General features: G+C 37.4%; 1 protein-coding gene across 7 annotated transcripts in view; it reads left to right on the top strand.

The window, feature by feature from the left end:
* RABGAP1L (RAB GTPase activating protein 1 like) overlaps positions 1-15,211 on the top strand; it is a 753,436-nt gene that overhangs the window by 95,082 nt on the left and 643,143 nt on the right. The gene's annotated exons all lie outside the window — the stretch shown is intronic.

Below are 15,211 nucleotides of genomic sequence, written 5' to 3' on the forward strand. Positions count from 1 at the left end.
GGTGAGAGATTTTTAATTAGTTTTCTTTAACTTAAGGTGAGCATTCAAGGTAATTATGGACAGAGGGGCTCCCAGGTCCTGCTGAGGAGAGTTCCAGGTTGCTCAAATGTGTGTGTTTTTTTTTTGATTGAAATATATTTGACGTTATGTAAATTTAGGGTGTATAATATGTTGGTTTGATGTATTTATATTGTAATATTATTGCCTTTGTAGTAATAGCACCTCTGTCACCTCACGTAATTGTTATTTCTTTTTCATAAGATCTAGTCTCTTAGCAAGTTTGCTTATAATACAATATTATTGTCTATACTTATGTATTGTACATTAGATCTCTAGGACTTATTTACTACTAGTTGCAAGTTTGTGTCCTTAAACAACATCTCTCCTATTCCCCCACTTCCCAGCCCTGGTAACCACCTTTTAACTCCCTGTTTTCGTGAGTGTGGTTCTTTTAGATTCCACATGTAAGTGATATCCTGCAATATTTCTCTGTCTGACTTATGTTAGTTAACACAGTTTGCTCAAGTTCCCTGTTGTTGAAAATGGCAGGATTTCTTTTTTTCTCATGGCTGAATAATATTCCATTGTATCTATATATACCACATCTTCTTTATCCATTCATCCATTGATGAGCTTTTAGGTTTTTTCCATATTTTGGCTATTGTGAATAATGTTGCAGTAAACTTGGGAGTGCATGTATCTCTTTTATATCCTATTTTCATTTTTTTATCCTGTTTTCATTTCCATTGGGTATATACTCAGAAATAGGATTGCTAGATCATATGGTAGATCTATTTGTAATTTTTTGAGGAGCATCCATATTTTTCCATAGTGGTTAAACCAAGTTACATTCTCAGCTTACATTAGAAAATGCTTTTTTAAAAAATGTATTGATACAAGAATTTTTAGGTGCTAACATGAGTATTAAGTAATCAGGAGAAGTGAGTATTTTAACTATATCCTATGCCAGTTACCAATTTATTGCCTCTTGGTTCCAGATCTACCCTCTTACCTTATCTACTTATGTATTTCTTCTTTGCGCAAGCACAATATTAAATTGAGCCAGTAGAGGGTGCTAGAGAGACACTGCAAAAGAAGGGTCTTCTCTTTTATGGTTCTGGTGCGATGTGGTGGTTGTTTCTTGCTCTAGCTGTAGGTTCTGGGATATCCAGTGGTGCTGTGCTCCAGCTGTGCAGCCAGTGCATGCACTTCCTCCTCGAGCTCATAGTCCTAGTCCTGGTTCAGCAAGATCTTCCTGTGGACCTCCAGACACAGAGTGTGTGGACTTTGGGCCTTACACCATTCTGCCAGTGAGCTGGCTCCAGGAGTTCTGATTTCCTTTATTTTTACTTGCCTACCTGCACCCAGTGGGCTGTTTCCTGCTTGCTTGTGGTCCAGCTTTGCCTGGGCAGTCTAGCAAACTTTGCCATCTACTGTGCTACAGTCCTACCTTTTGTAGTAAGCTGTTAGAATACCAGCTTTAGGGAGAGGATCCTCCTTCCAGGTTTGCTCTTTCTTGGTGTTCTCTCCCTCAGCCTTAGGGTATTCTTTAGAATTCTCTTTATAGTTACTCTCCTATTATAGTTAATAATTCCTTATAGTAAACTTTCCCTGTTCAAATTACTGTATTTTCTTTCCTAATTGGATTTCAGTTGACTAATTGAATTAGTACCTAATAAAATCAACCAGTCCCATAAAGTTTCAAATACATTTCTGGGGACTGGGAAGAAAGTGGTTATTTTAGATATTTTTTTTTTTGGTGTCATAATAGTAATAATGACAAGAATTAAAAACTAATGATTTCTACCCTATGTCCATTTCCACCCCGAGTGTTTAATGCACAGTTTTTTTCATACAAAAGAAGTCCTATAAAGTAAATTATCCTTTGGGTTAAATTTCTTAGTGTGTGGGGAGGAAGCATGTTATTTTGCAGGGTGTCTTGGTATTCTTCCTAAAGCCTTATTCAGTTTGACTCCTCTGTATGATGTTTTTTGGTGGGGAGGGGCAAGGAAAGGTGTTAAGTATCTATAGATATAATTATTTTACATTACTAGTAAGCATTATTTAAGTACTAATATTTTGTCCTTTATAATGGCAGTTCAGTTTTTTTTTTTAAGATCTTTGGTTCATTTGAAGAGGGAGGAAGAACTACATAAAATGTTATTTTTGTATAGGAGAACATTAGGCAATTAACAAAAGTTAAATAAGTTACATGTGAAATTTTGTACTTTGCTTTATTGATTTGGTCTTTTCTAACTGTTTTAATAAGTTTACTCACTTTTTTTTATTCTCACATTTTCTTTCTTTCTTTGAATTTCTTTGAAGTTCTTTGAATTTCTTTCTTTCCTTTCTTTTCTTTTTATTTCTTTTCTTTTCTTTTCTTTCTCTCTCTCTCTTTTTTTCTTTCTCTCTTTCTTTCCCTTCCTTCCTTCCTTCCTTCCCTCCTTCCCAAGCAGGCAGGGTAGGGGCATAGGGAGAGCAAGAGAGGGAATCTTAAGCAGGCTGCATGCCCAGTGCAGGGCTTGATATGTGAGGCTCTGCCTTACAACTATGAGATCATGACCTGAGCCAAAATCAAGAGTCAGACACTTAACCAACTGAGCCACCCAGGCGCCCCACCTCATGTTCTTTTTCTAATTGTTACATGTTTTCTTTAAGGTTTATTATATATTTTGGCAAATTATTTCATTATTCCACTATACTGTAGAAGATTGTTATTCTTTTCATAACTGATCAAAACTTTATATAGCTTGATTCAAGGTTTTTATTTATTTTTTAAAGTTTATTTATTTTGAGAGAGAGAGAGAGTTCAATAAGGGGGGGGGGGCACAGAGAAAGAGGGAGAGAGAGACTCCCAAGCAGGCTCCATGCTGTCAGTGCAGAGCCCAATGTAGGGCCTGATCTCACCAACCGTGAGATCATGACCCGAGCTGAAATCAAGAGTCAGGCACTTAACTGACTGAGCCACTCAGGCACCCCTAGACAGACAGAGAGAGAGAGAGAGAGAGAGGGAGAGAGAGAGAGAGCGCGAGCAGGGGAGAGGGGCAGAGGGAGAGACTCTTAAGCAGGCTCCACGCTCAGCACGGAGCCTGATGTAGGGGCTTGATCCCATGACCCTGGGATCATGACCTGAGCCAAAATCAAGAGTTGGATGCTCAACTGAGACACCGAGGTGCTCAAGTCTTTTAAATGGAATTGAACTCCTGAGGAATCTATATTATTTTACACACAGATGGCATTGTTTTATATTAAAGTTCTCTTAAAATGTAAATATCAAGATAGGGCTGTATAGAAGAGAGTTAACAAAGTAGGGCCAAAACTGCTATTCCTAAAGGTCTGCTTGTAGGGTTTGTTCTTCTTCTTCTTTATTTTAGTGTTTGTTTATTTTTGAGAGAGAGAGAGAGAGAGAGAGAGAGAGAGAGAAAAGAACGTGAGCTGGGAGAGGGGGTGGGAGACACAGAATCTGAAGCAGGCTCCAGGCTCTGAGCTCTCAGTACAGAGCCCAGTGTGGGACTCAAACTTGTGAACTGCAAGATCATGACCTGAGCCGAAGTTGGACTCTCAACCTACTGAGCCACCCAGGCGCCCTGTAGGGTTGGTTCTGGAATGGCATCTGGAAACTTGGATTTCGGAGAGGTTTCCATCATTCTCAGAACTGTGCCTAAACTGTACAGCGTGATTTATGCTGAATACTTGCTCTCCTTCTGGAATCTGGAATTTTGTTATGTCCTAGGCAGAGGATGCTTGTATGACCAGCCCTCAGTAAAAACCTTAGATACTGAGTCTCTCATTTGCCCTGGTAAACAACTTTTCACACATGTCTCATCTCATTGCTGGAGGAATTAAATGCATCCTCTGTGACTCCACAGGACGAGGACTCTGAACTTCACCCCTTGCGCCTTTTCCCTGTGCTGATTTTGCTTTGTATCTGTTCATTCTTTAAAAAAAAAAAAAAATTTAACGTTTATTTATTTTTGAGACAGAGAGAGACAGAGCATGAACAGGGGAGGGTCAGAGAGAGAGGGAGACACAGAATCTGAAACAGGCTCCAGGCTCTGAGCGGTCAGCACAGAGCCCGACGCGGGGCTCGAACTCATGGACCGCGAGATCATGACCTGAGCCGAAGTCGGATGCTTTAACCGACTGAGCCACCCAGGCGCCCCTGTATCTGTTCATTCTAATAAATCATAGCCATAAATGCAACTATGTGCTGAGTCCTGTGAGTCCTTCTAGCAAATCTTCGAACCTAGAGTGGTCTTGGGGACTCCAACACAAGAGCATTTTGCTATAAGTAGGTTTTCATGCAGGGACCACATCTAAGATTATTATTTCCTTTCTTGGGGATGTATGTATGTGTAGCTTTTATTGATTGTAGAAAATAAGCTTTTGCCTAATTGAAAGTCTCTTTATTGAAGATATAGGACAGCTTTTTCAGACCTTGTCTTTTAGGGAGCAGTAGCATTTGTGAGATGAGGTTATGAGCTAATGCATAGTATATATATTTTTGGGTTTACAATTTCGCAAATTCGTTAACTGAGAGTGTCTTTGGATACGCAGCAGTAGTTACCTTTCCTCGATGTACTTCAAGTAAAAACTCCTCCACACTCATATAGTCTGTTCGCATTCCTATCCCCCATCAATAATAGGAAAGGGATGCCCAGAATTCCATGTTCCTCTGGTAGTACTGCCCCTTCCTTAACTCGTGCACCCTGGTTGTCCCAAACTGGAGTAAAGAAGGGTATTCCAGGGCTCTGCATGCTCTTGCCACGGTCCTTCTTCCTACCCTCAACCTTTAGCCTCACTGAATTTTGTTTCTGTTTTGGCTGTTTCAGGCCTTGTAAGACATCCAAGACTCTTGGGTTTTCCATCAATACTCAAATCCTGATCCCCACATGACTCTGTATATTCTGTCTTCTGACTCCTGTTGTCCATGTTTACCCAGCTTTTGGGACATTCCATTTTACACTCTGGAACTCATAGTCATCGTAAGCATAGTTTCTTTAATCTTCAACCTGATTCTGAATGTTGCCTTCACTTTATATAAACTGGGCTTGCCCTGAGTCTACTGCTTCTCAAGTGATGGCTGTTTTCTCTCCTCCCCTGCCTTTGTACCTTGGCCTGGAGATGTGTGAGTATCCTTTGAATGTCCTTGCTTCTTCCAGACTGTTTTCCTCTTCCCTCCTTAGAAACTCACAGCTTCAAATTTGATGCTCTCAGACTTTCCCATCTGCTAGCCTCTATTGTTGCAGTTATCTACACATCCTTGGGATTCCCATCATTCTTTGAAGATTTTAGCTCCTGGCTCACTGTCATTCTCCAATCATTAGGCTTTTCCTAAGTTATAGCAGTTTCACTATCTATATAGATGGTTTTTCTAATAACCCAGCTTCTTAGTTTTTTTGATCTCATTCTCTCCAAAGACCTTTCTTCCTCCCTACTTCGGCCACCTGCTTCAAGGGTCATAGTCTGGAATTTGTCATTACCATTGACTGTACTCCCTTCATAATCTTAGTATCAAGTATCCTACTGTCTGATCAGTACTTCTTATCTGTCTAATTCATTCTCATTTTCTCAATTCCATTAATTATTTGATCTCACTGAGACTAATAATCTATGGTCCTATCATGTTTTACTGTCCCTCACCCACTCACTTCATGATTTTACTTTTTTACATGTCTCCATCCCAACTTAGATTCCATTATCTACCTTTATAAATTATTCCTTTATATACTCCCACAACTCCCTTGCTCTCTTTTCCATCTTTCTATTCCTCTGGCATATTCCCATCTCTGGTTAATTCTAGCTTTCTCCTTTGCACCAACACTTGTTATAACTGAATGCAGCTGGGAAAATAAACATATAACCATGCTGATTGGCTTTACTTCAAATTCATGACCACAACCTCAGGTGTACTTTTGTGTTGTTAGCATCCCTATTTAATTTTACTAGACAACCTATTTCATGTCTCTCCTAGGCTATTTCACATCTTCTGTTTAAAAGTGCATCATGTCTTCTACATGTTTACTCTAAGCCAATTATCTCTTCTTATTTAAGATAATAGAAACAATAGTAGAACTTTAGGTATTCCTATCACCTTGTCTGCCAATTTATCTCATCTGTACCATATATTCTGCCTTTTCTCTTATTACTTTGGATGAAATGGGCATGCTCTTATGGCAAGCTTTCTTCTTGTTTAGATTTTATTCTATGTCTCCTTCTTGATGACATAATTTTAGCGGTCTTTCCTCTACCGCACTTGCTTCTTAGTTACCTCATCCAATCGCTTTAAATATATGACTTCAAATATAGTCTACAAATGAATGACTTCTAAATTTTTAATCTCAAACCTGAGGTCTCTTCTGAATTCCAAATTTATATAAATATAGGTCCACAACTTTAGGATCTTCATTTGGCATTTGTTTGTTTGTTTATAGCAGCTTTATTCGTGATTGCCAAAAGTTGGAAGCACCCAAGATGACTTTTAGTATGTGAATGAATAAACAAAGTACATGGAGGCAGTGGAATATTCAGCACTAAAAACAGGTGGCCTATCAAGCCGTGAAAAGAAGGGACCTTCAATGCATATTGCTATGAAAGAAGTCCATCTGAAAAGGCTACTGTGATGCCAAATGTATGACATTCTAGAAAAGGCAAACCTATGGAGACAGTAAAAAGATCGGTAGTCAGGATTTGGAAGGAAGGGAGTATTGAGTAGATGCAACATGAAAATTTAAGAGCAGTGAAACTATTTTGAAACTATCATGGTGGATATAGGCGGTCATTATATACTTGTCAAAGCCCAGAGACTGTACGACACAAAAAGTGCACCCTGTCATGAACTATGGCCTTTGGGTGATCAGGATAAGCCAATGTAGGTTCGACAAATGTACCACACTGGTGCAGGATGTTGATAGTAGAGGAAGGGGTTGGGGCAGTATTTCAGAACCCTGTACTTTCCGCTCAATTTTTCTGAAAGCCTAAAACTACTTAAAAAAAAAAAATCTAGTAATTAAAACAAAACTAAATTATATTCTGCATAACTAAATATTTAAAGTAGCCGTAGCAGTCACTTCTTGGCAAACCTGAAGTACAGAGTCCGGACATTTATATCTGTACTCAAGGCATCAGGCAACACTGAGAATGGCTAGGACACAGCACAGCAGTCACTGGGGTGGAAGTCTATGTATCTGTGGGCTCTCCACCACTTACTCTTTATTAAGCTATGGCCATCTGAAGGGAATGGTGTTGGTGTGTTCAAACCAGGTCACTTCTCCCTCCCCCCTGCAATGAATTGTTTCATCATTTTCTTATTTCTTTTAGCACATTCAGGGCGTAACATGTTACCTTCTGGGCCTAGGGATGGGAAAGTGCAGGCGGGTAACGGGAAGAGGGAGGTCATCCTTTCGGGAGCGTCAGGCCCGGGCCCGACCTGCATGGAGCTGCAGGCAAAGCCAACATTCTGTGTCTGACAAGAGAGTTCTGCCATGGACCACACACCACTAGACACCAGAGGCTTGTAGCACAAAGATCTCAACAGAAGCAGGAATGGATTATGAATTCACAGCCTTAGATCATTTGGCTCTTTGCAGTGGTTCTTGACTGTGCTGCCAACGTGCCTTCCTGTGCTGAAGTTATCACTTCAACTGTATTATTTCTTCCTCTGTCTCACTTTTCTTACAACTTTTCCAAATCCTTCATCTCTTGGCCACCATCTTGCATTTCCTCAGGCATGACTGCAGTTTGGCCTTTGGTGATGTTTAGGAATATTCTCGTTTCTTTCAGAGTAAGCATGTTTCTGGAGCCTCACATAAACCTGTATTTTCTGGCCATCGGTACTCAAATTGTTGGCACCAGTTTTGCAGATTGTCCCAAGCCACTTTATTAACTGAAGGCAAATTGGTTGGCAAGGGAAGGATTGGTGTATTACAACAACCATTTTGGGGGAAAATCTTGAATTGTTCATTCATTTGAGGATGATGAACTTTGTCTCCGGTGTCTTCAGGCTGACTTATGAAGTTGAAAAAACACTTAGTTCCATTTGATGTTCTTCATCAGGCTCCTTATTAACTGGAACCAATGTGAGAACCACATTTTCTTCCTCTAATGTTGCCTCAGAGAAATTCTTGTTGTTTTCATAATTTGACTGCGACTTTTCTAGGAATGTTCAGAGGAAGGCAAAGCCAGTAATGTTAGGATATCTTCTGCTCACTCCTTTTCACCTCTTCATTTGACATTTTAAGGTTATTTGTTCAAAACTCAAACTCTTGATTCCCAACCCTGTTCCAAACCTGTTCCTCCCATAGTCTCCCCTGTCTTACCAATTTGTAACTTGATCCTTCCATTTACTCAGGGTGAAAAACTTGGAGTCAGATCTTTCTTCCTGTACACCTAATTCCTCAGTAAATCATATCAATTCTACTGCCAACTATATAAAGAAAGATAAAACTCCAGATGGAAGAGATAAAACAAAAATGTATCAACAGACATGGAAGAAAATGTAGATGAAATAAAGAGTAGAAGAAAAAAAGGAAGTGAAATTATAGCTGGGAAAAAAAAAAGAAGCAGGGAGTCCAGATGGAATCACTATTATTCTTTATATATATAATATATATATTATATATATAAAATATATTTTATGCTTATATATATTATGCATTTTATATTATATATATTTAAATGTTTATATGTATACATATTTAAATGTGTGTGTGTGTGTGAGAGAGAGAAAGAGAGAGAGGGAGAGAGAGGACTTGAGGTGGGCTCTGTGCTGACAGAAGAGAACCCAGTCCAGGGCTTGAACTCATGAACTGTGAGACCATGACCTGAGCCAAATTCAGATGCTTAACCACTTAACCAACTGAGACACCCAGGTGTCCCTGGAATTACTTATTATTCTTATTCAGTAAAATTTGCTGAAGTTGTGTATGTTTTACATTTTCTCATATAATTGACTTTATAATTTTTTGCTGATCTTTGTCTCTACCTACATTTGATTTACCTTTGTGTAGGAGAAAACAAGCCCTTGTTAACCAGTAGTAGCTAGGGGGAAAATTTTTATTTTTTGCCATGCTTTGTGAGGTTTTTGAATTGTGTTTACAGGTATATTCAGGTACATTCAATTATAAAAATACTTGCAGTTTTGCTTTTATTTTTATTCCTATATCTGGTATATGCAAAAGCCTAAATAATGTATCATTATCCAGATTTCTTGTATTATTCCTACTGAATAGTAAAGCAAAATAATTGATTTACTAAATGTTTTTAGCAGTGATTAGGCCAAGTGTTAGATTTTGAAATTTATTGGTTTGTTTTAATAATTTTTTAATTTTATATTTTCTATCTGACTATAGCTAAGTTCTCTTTTTATATTTGAAAGGTGTTAGTAAAAGTATTGATATTTCAAAATGGTTCTGCATTTCAAATTTCAATCCATTATAATGTGGGAGTTACTGCCCCTGGATGGTATGTTTGGAGGTTGTTGTATGTTCTTGAAGTTTACTGGTTGATAATTTAAAAAAGAGAAGAAAAAGACCTAAAAATATTACCTCTTCTTTAATAGCCTCCTTGTAGATTAAATTCTCTGTACTGATAGCAAATCTAAAGCAATCCTAAGCATCTATTTTAAATTATTTTTTTCCTAGTAATTAGTCCTAGTGTTCCAGGTAATCTTAGGGGCAAAGTAAAAACTTCCCACCTGAAGATTGGAAAGAAAAGAACAGCCAGTGTTTTAAACCTGTTTTGCTTACAAGTATAAAACTTAATGGAGAGACTTCTTCCTGTGACTGATGGCATTGAAGCTAGTAAAGTTCTTAAGATCACAACTGTGGAGTCTTTGATCTGGATTTGGATCCTGGCTCTACAGTGACCTTGGCCAAGTTATTTAACTTGTCTGTGCTTCAGTTTCTAATGTGTAAGTTGTGAATAATACCTAAGAATTTGGAGAGGAAAAAATTGGGTAATACCTGTGAAGTATTTGGAATAGTCCCTGACTCAGAATAAATGCTTAATAAATGCTTTTTGTTATTACTGTTGGTGGTATTATCACTAGTACCACAATCATGATCGTTACTGAGACTGTTTTGAGTGATAAGTGGAAATCAGAGTAGCCTGCAGAATCGGAGTAGACTGCTACATGAGAAGGCAAAGCCGTGGCTAGATTTTTTAGAACTTATGTGTATAGACAAGGAGGCATTATTTTACAGTTATGATAATGCACAAATTTATGTTACTTTGGTTTAGTTAAATAACACCAGTCCTGTAGCCACGTGGTTCAAATTTTTGTTACCATAGTATATTAATTTTGAGTAATTGTAGAAAGTGAAAACTTTGCTGTTAACTCTTCAGTGCACTGTCACTACATAAGTACAGGATCAGTGACCAGTCACATCACTTCATTCACATTCTGTTGATAGTGATCACAGCATGTCTGTTGCTTAGTTAACTCTCAGACCACAGAGTGTGTTGTTGTGTTGCTCCTTACCGCTCAGTGGGAAACCTCCCGAACATTTCACAAAAATGGATAATTTTCTGAAAGAGTTGGCCAACAAAGATCAAAGTGCAGGAAAGAAATGGAAAGTGGTAATGTGGAAAGTGAAATTTCATGCAATCTTAGAAGATTTGGAAATGGTGACAGCAGAACGAGAACAGGACGAGACCTAAGCCCTGTGTGAAGCTGTGGTATGAGCCGTTCTGAAAAAGTCTGATAGACTCTGATGGACTCCATCATCTTTAAGTTCAGTAGTAATAGAAAGGTGCTTATGGTTGAAATGAAGCATTTACTTCTACTTTGGATGAAGACTGCAACAAAAACTAAAATTCTAGTTAGTTTTGCTAGCGTTTAAGCCAACATTTTGAAGTTAGTTGCCACATTGAATGGGAATGATAATTACAGGACTGGAGACAATGCAGTTTCTTAGCTAAGTTTTGGAAGAAATATGGTAGAAGCATGCTGTTAAAAACATTCATGCATCATGACAGGAAGCAGCAGTGAATAGTATGCATGTGGCATGGCAGAACCTTTAGTGCCCTGTGCAAATAACTCTGCGGGATTTGAACGGGACGTAGATGGAATTAGAAAGGAATAGGACCACGGGAATGTTGACATTGCCGCTATTCAGTGGAATCTAGATAGGCAGGCAGAGGATTAATCTAGCAGCATAAATAAAGTGGTTGCGATGAAAAGGATGAATGTCGCAGAGGAGGTGATGCCAGCAAAAGCTCCACATTAAAGGAGCCCTCAGAGACCTTTCATAACATTAAAAGTGCAAAGGAGAAAATATTGGAAGCTGATTCAGACTTAGAAAGGAACGTGAGTTCCTCAAAGAAAAGATGCTTACCCCATGTTGTGAATTGTATGAGAGGAAAGCAAGCACTGTTCAAGCTAGTCTTAATAATTGTTTCCAAAGAAGCAAAACACCTTAATTGTCAACGTTTCTAAGCGCTTTAAGTTACAAGGGGCTAAATAAGTTTCACTTTTTTTCCTCCATTTCTTTATATACTTAAAACTGACAGTAAAGAGTTTTTTAAAGTTTTGACAAAACAACAAAAAAGTTGTTTGCAAAACAATCATAATTTTTCCCATTGATTATAACATCGCTTTGTACAGTTTTGGCTTGTGTGGTTATTTTAATGGTTCCTCATACTGTGCGCAGTGAGGAATACCTGTGTATCTATCTCTACTTGATCCCTTTAGTCAGGGAAAAGCAATCCCAACATTTCTCACCTGGAAGACTTTTCCAACTATCTTTTTTTTTTTTTTTTTAACTTCTTTAGTGTGAGACTGGGATTCCAGTTTTTTCAGAATTTAGCTTGTAGTGTGTTTGTATATTCTGAAAAGAAATCTAATTGACTTACAGCTTTTCTTTGTATTTCTGTTTACCTCCTTCTGACATACTGTCACTTTTCATTTTAACAACGAAAGTTCAGTTAAGAGACAGTGTTCTTTGACTGGTATTGATAGATGTTTGCCTCCTTTCCTTTTCCTTTCTTCCCTTCTTAATTTTTATCGGTAGTCTTCTAGCAGCATAAATGGAGGTAAATAGAATCCTAATCATTTGATGGACTAAAAGCAAAAGTAAAAAAATCCAGTTTCCTGTTGCAGGACATTAACATACCATCTTTGTTTTTCTCACTTTTTTCCATTTCTGAAGTCTAAAGCAGTGCTAGATGTGCTGAGTTTAGGTGATTGTATGGATGCTAACTTGCTGTTAAAAGCTCTGTTTTGAGTAAAAACTCATAGGTATTATGGAAGGCTAAACTTTCTCTGTTTTTTTTTTAAGTTTTTTTTTTTTTTTTTTTTTTGGAGAGAGAGAGAGAGAGACAGACAGCATGAGTGGGGGAGGAACAGAGAGAGAGGGAGACCCAGAATCTGAAGCAGGCTCCAGGGTTTGAATTGTCAGCACAGAGCCCGATGGGGTGCTCAAACTCACAAACCACAAGATTGTGACCTGAACCAAAGTTGCTGCTTAACTGATTGAGCTACCCAGGCACCCCAGACTTTCTCTTCTTAATAGTGGCAATTGTAATAATAATTTATAATTGGCAACTGCTTTATAGTTTACAGTGTATTTTCACCATGAGGTTTTTCATCTTTACGTTAACAGTGATCCTGTAAGCAGATAACATTTGTATTTCAGAAATGTTGAAAGTGAGATGTTGCAGTGTATAACTTGTCCTGGGTCACATAAGGAATTTATAATCTTTTCTGATAGGCTAGGGAGACGACAGAGTTCAATGTATAGAAGACCAGCAGTTTTGGATCATGGATATGGACTTGCATCCCAGTCCTTTAACGTAATAGCTTTGTTCTGGCAAATCACTTCTACCTTCCTGAAAACAAGCTTTGTCATTTTTCATATGCAGATTGTCTTGAAATGTAAAATGCAGTAATATGGTAATGTCTGACTTAAGGTTGGCTTGGGCTCAGTTGGTTAAGCGTCTGTCTCTTGGTTTTGGCTCAGTCATGATCTCACAGTTTTGTGAATTCGAGCCCTGTCTTGGGCTCTGTGCTGGCAGCACGGAGTCTGCTTGGGATTCTTTTTCCCTTCTCTTTCTACCCCTTCCCTGCTTGCGCTGTTGCTGTCTCTGTCTCTGTCTCTCTAAAAATAAATAAACTTAAGAAAAAGTTAAGTATCTGTTACAATTAATGTAATAATATAATATCTCATTCTAAGGAGGTTTGATTGCAAGTTTTGGTCAGGTCAGCCTATTTACTATATTATAAATAATGTTGGATATGCCTCATCTGTGCTTTATACAGCAGTCCTAGAACTTACCATATCAGGTTGTAATTCCCTGTTTACTTGTATTTTCCTCCTCCAGTAGACTGTGAACTGCTTGAGAAAACAGGTGTGATGGCAATTTTCTACATTATTTATAGAGTTAACAAGGAAAGGTTGAATGCTTTGACCTCCCCAATGAAACACTTAATATCTGCATTAGGTGTTTGTGGTACTAATAATATCTATCTAATTACTGACACATTATTCTTAATAGACCTCGCTTGTCTCTGTAGGAAGCCTGATGTACTTTAATGAAATATAATTTTGGAAATGACTAATACAGCTTGATGGAGAAAAATTGTGCAGTCTTCGTGTTGGAAGAACTTACTTAGAGTTCATCTATTATACCTCTCCCATTTTCTAGAAGAGGAAGCAGAGGCTCAAGGGAGTTAGGTGCTTTCTCTAAGGTCACACTCCTGGTTGGTGGCAGGATTTTTTGTTTATAACCCATGAAAAGAGCAGCACATCAAAGATCATCAAAATAAAGTGAGAGCTGTTGCCATTTAAGGAAAACCTAAACTTCCAAGGCTCTTTTTGCAGTAGAATTTAACATAAGAATATTAAGAAAATATAAAATTGTACCAATTTTACCATTCACCTGCAAGTGCCTGGCAAAAAAAAAAATGATGAAAAACTAAGTTTTCAAAAGAACAAAAAGGGATGCATACTAGATTGTTAACATTGGCTCTTAAGGGGGCTGACGTTAGAGAAAGGATAAATTATATTTTCTTTATATATTTTGGTATCCATTAATTTTTTACAATAAGTATATGATAGTTTTTAATTCAAAAACCCTATAATATACAAATCTGTTCTTGAAAAAGCCATGAGAGATGCAAGCCAAAGCAAAGCATATGGTATTGTGAGAGAAGTCTTCTGACCTCATTGACCTGACTTCTTAGTTGAGGGGACCAAATTTTATATTTGAAAAAAAAATTCACTCTTTTATTCTTGCTTAGCAAGTATTTAAGCAATAGTATAAGAAATAGTACAGTAAATTACATAATTAACATTTAATTTGTACAGTGTATATTATAGGAATTAATAGGGAGATTTTTCGTTGTATAGTAATTGTATTAAAATTATGAATATTGAAGTATTTTTTAGTAGATTCCATTTTGTTCAGTGGTACACTAATATGTTTGAACTTTATCTTTGTCATGTACTTGATTGATTTTGGATGCCAAAAGAGAACCATGAGCATGGTATCCTCAAGTACTCACAGGAAGTATATATTGTTTTACCACTTACTAGACTCATAATTGGGATAAGACTTGTTCATGGAAGAAAAAGCTGTGCTATTAGAAAGGTAAACTTTCAGAAAATAAAAAGGATCAGATAAAGTATTGATGTGTCAGCTGCCAGTATTTTGAAATGAAAAAAATCTTAACATATTTATTTACATTCTCTATCTCTGTATGAAATGTTCCATAGCATATTTAAAAATTTTAGAGAGCTGCAATACAAACACTCTAGTTAAAGTGTGGCTATGTGTTGTTGGCAGAGGGATACTGAAGACAGATCACATTGCCTCTAGATTTATAAGACCTATTTAATAGGGAAAAGAATTTGAGTAAATTGTCAAATTTCTCTAGACTCTACTTTTCTTACCTAAAAGCAGAAATAATAATAGTCTAACAAAAATAAAAACGTTAGATTTAGCTAAATTTTAGAGCTTATGAAAATCCTTCACAAATAAAGTGGTAGTATTGATGGGATTCCTAAAGCTTCTCTAGCATCAGGAAACACAGAACAAAGTAAATAGTTAATCGTATATAGTATGTTGGATAATATCTTCACTAATATACTAATACATTTAGTAATGAGCTTCATATAACTTTTTTTTCAAACTTAAGGTATAATAAATATTAACAGGCTACTCAGTGAAAGTGACTGTTGAAGGCCAGGGTAATTGTTTCTGTTAATCTGGC

Source organism: Panthera onca, chromosome F1, assembly GCF_046562875.1.
Source record: "Panthera onca isolate mPanOnc1 chromosome F1, mPanOnc1 haplotype 2, whole genome shotgun sequence".
Taxonomy (NCBI): domain Eukaryota; kingdom Metazoa; phylum Chordata; class Mammalia; order Carnivora; family Felidae; genus Panthera; species Panthera onca.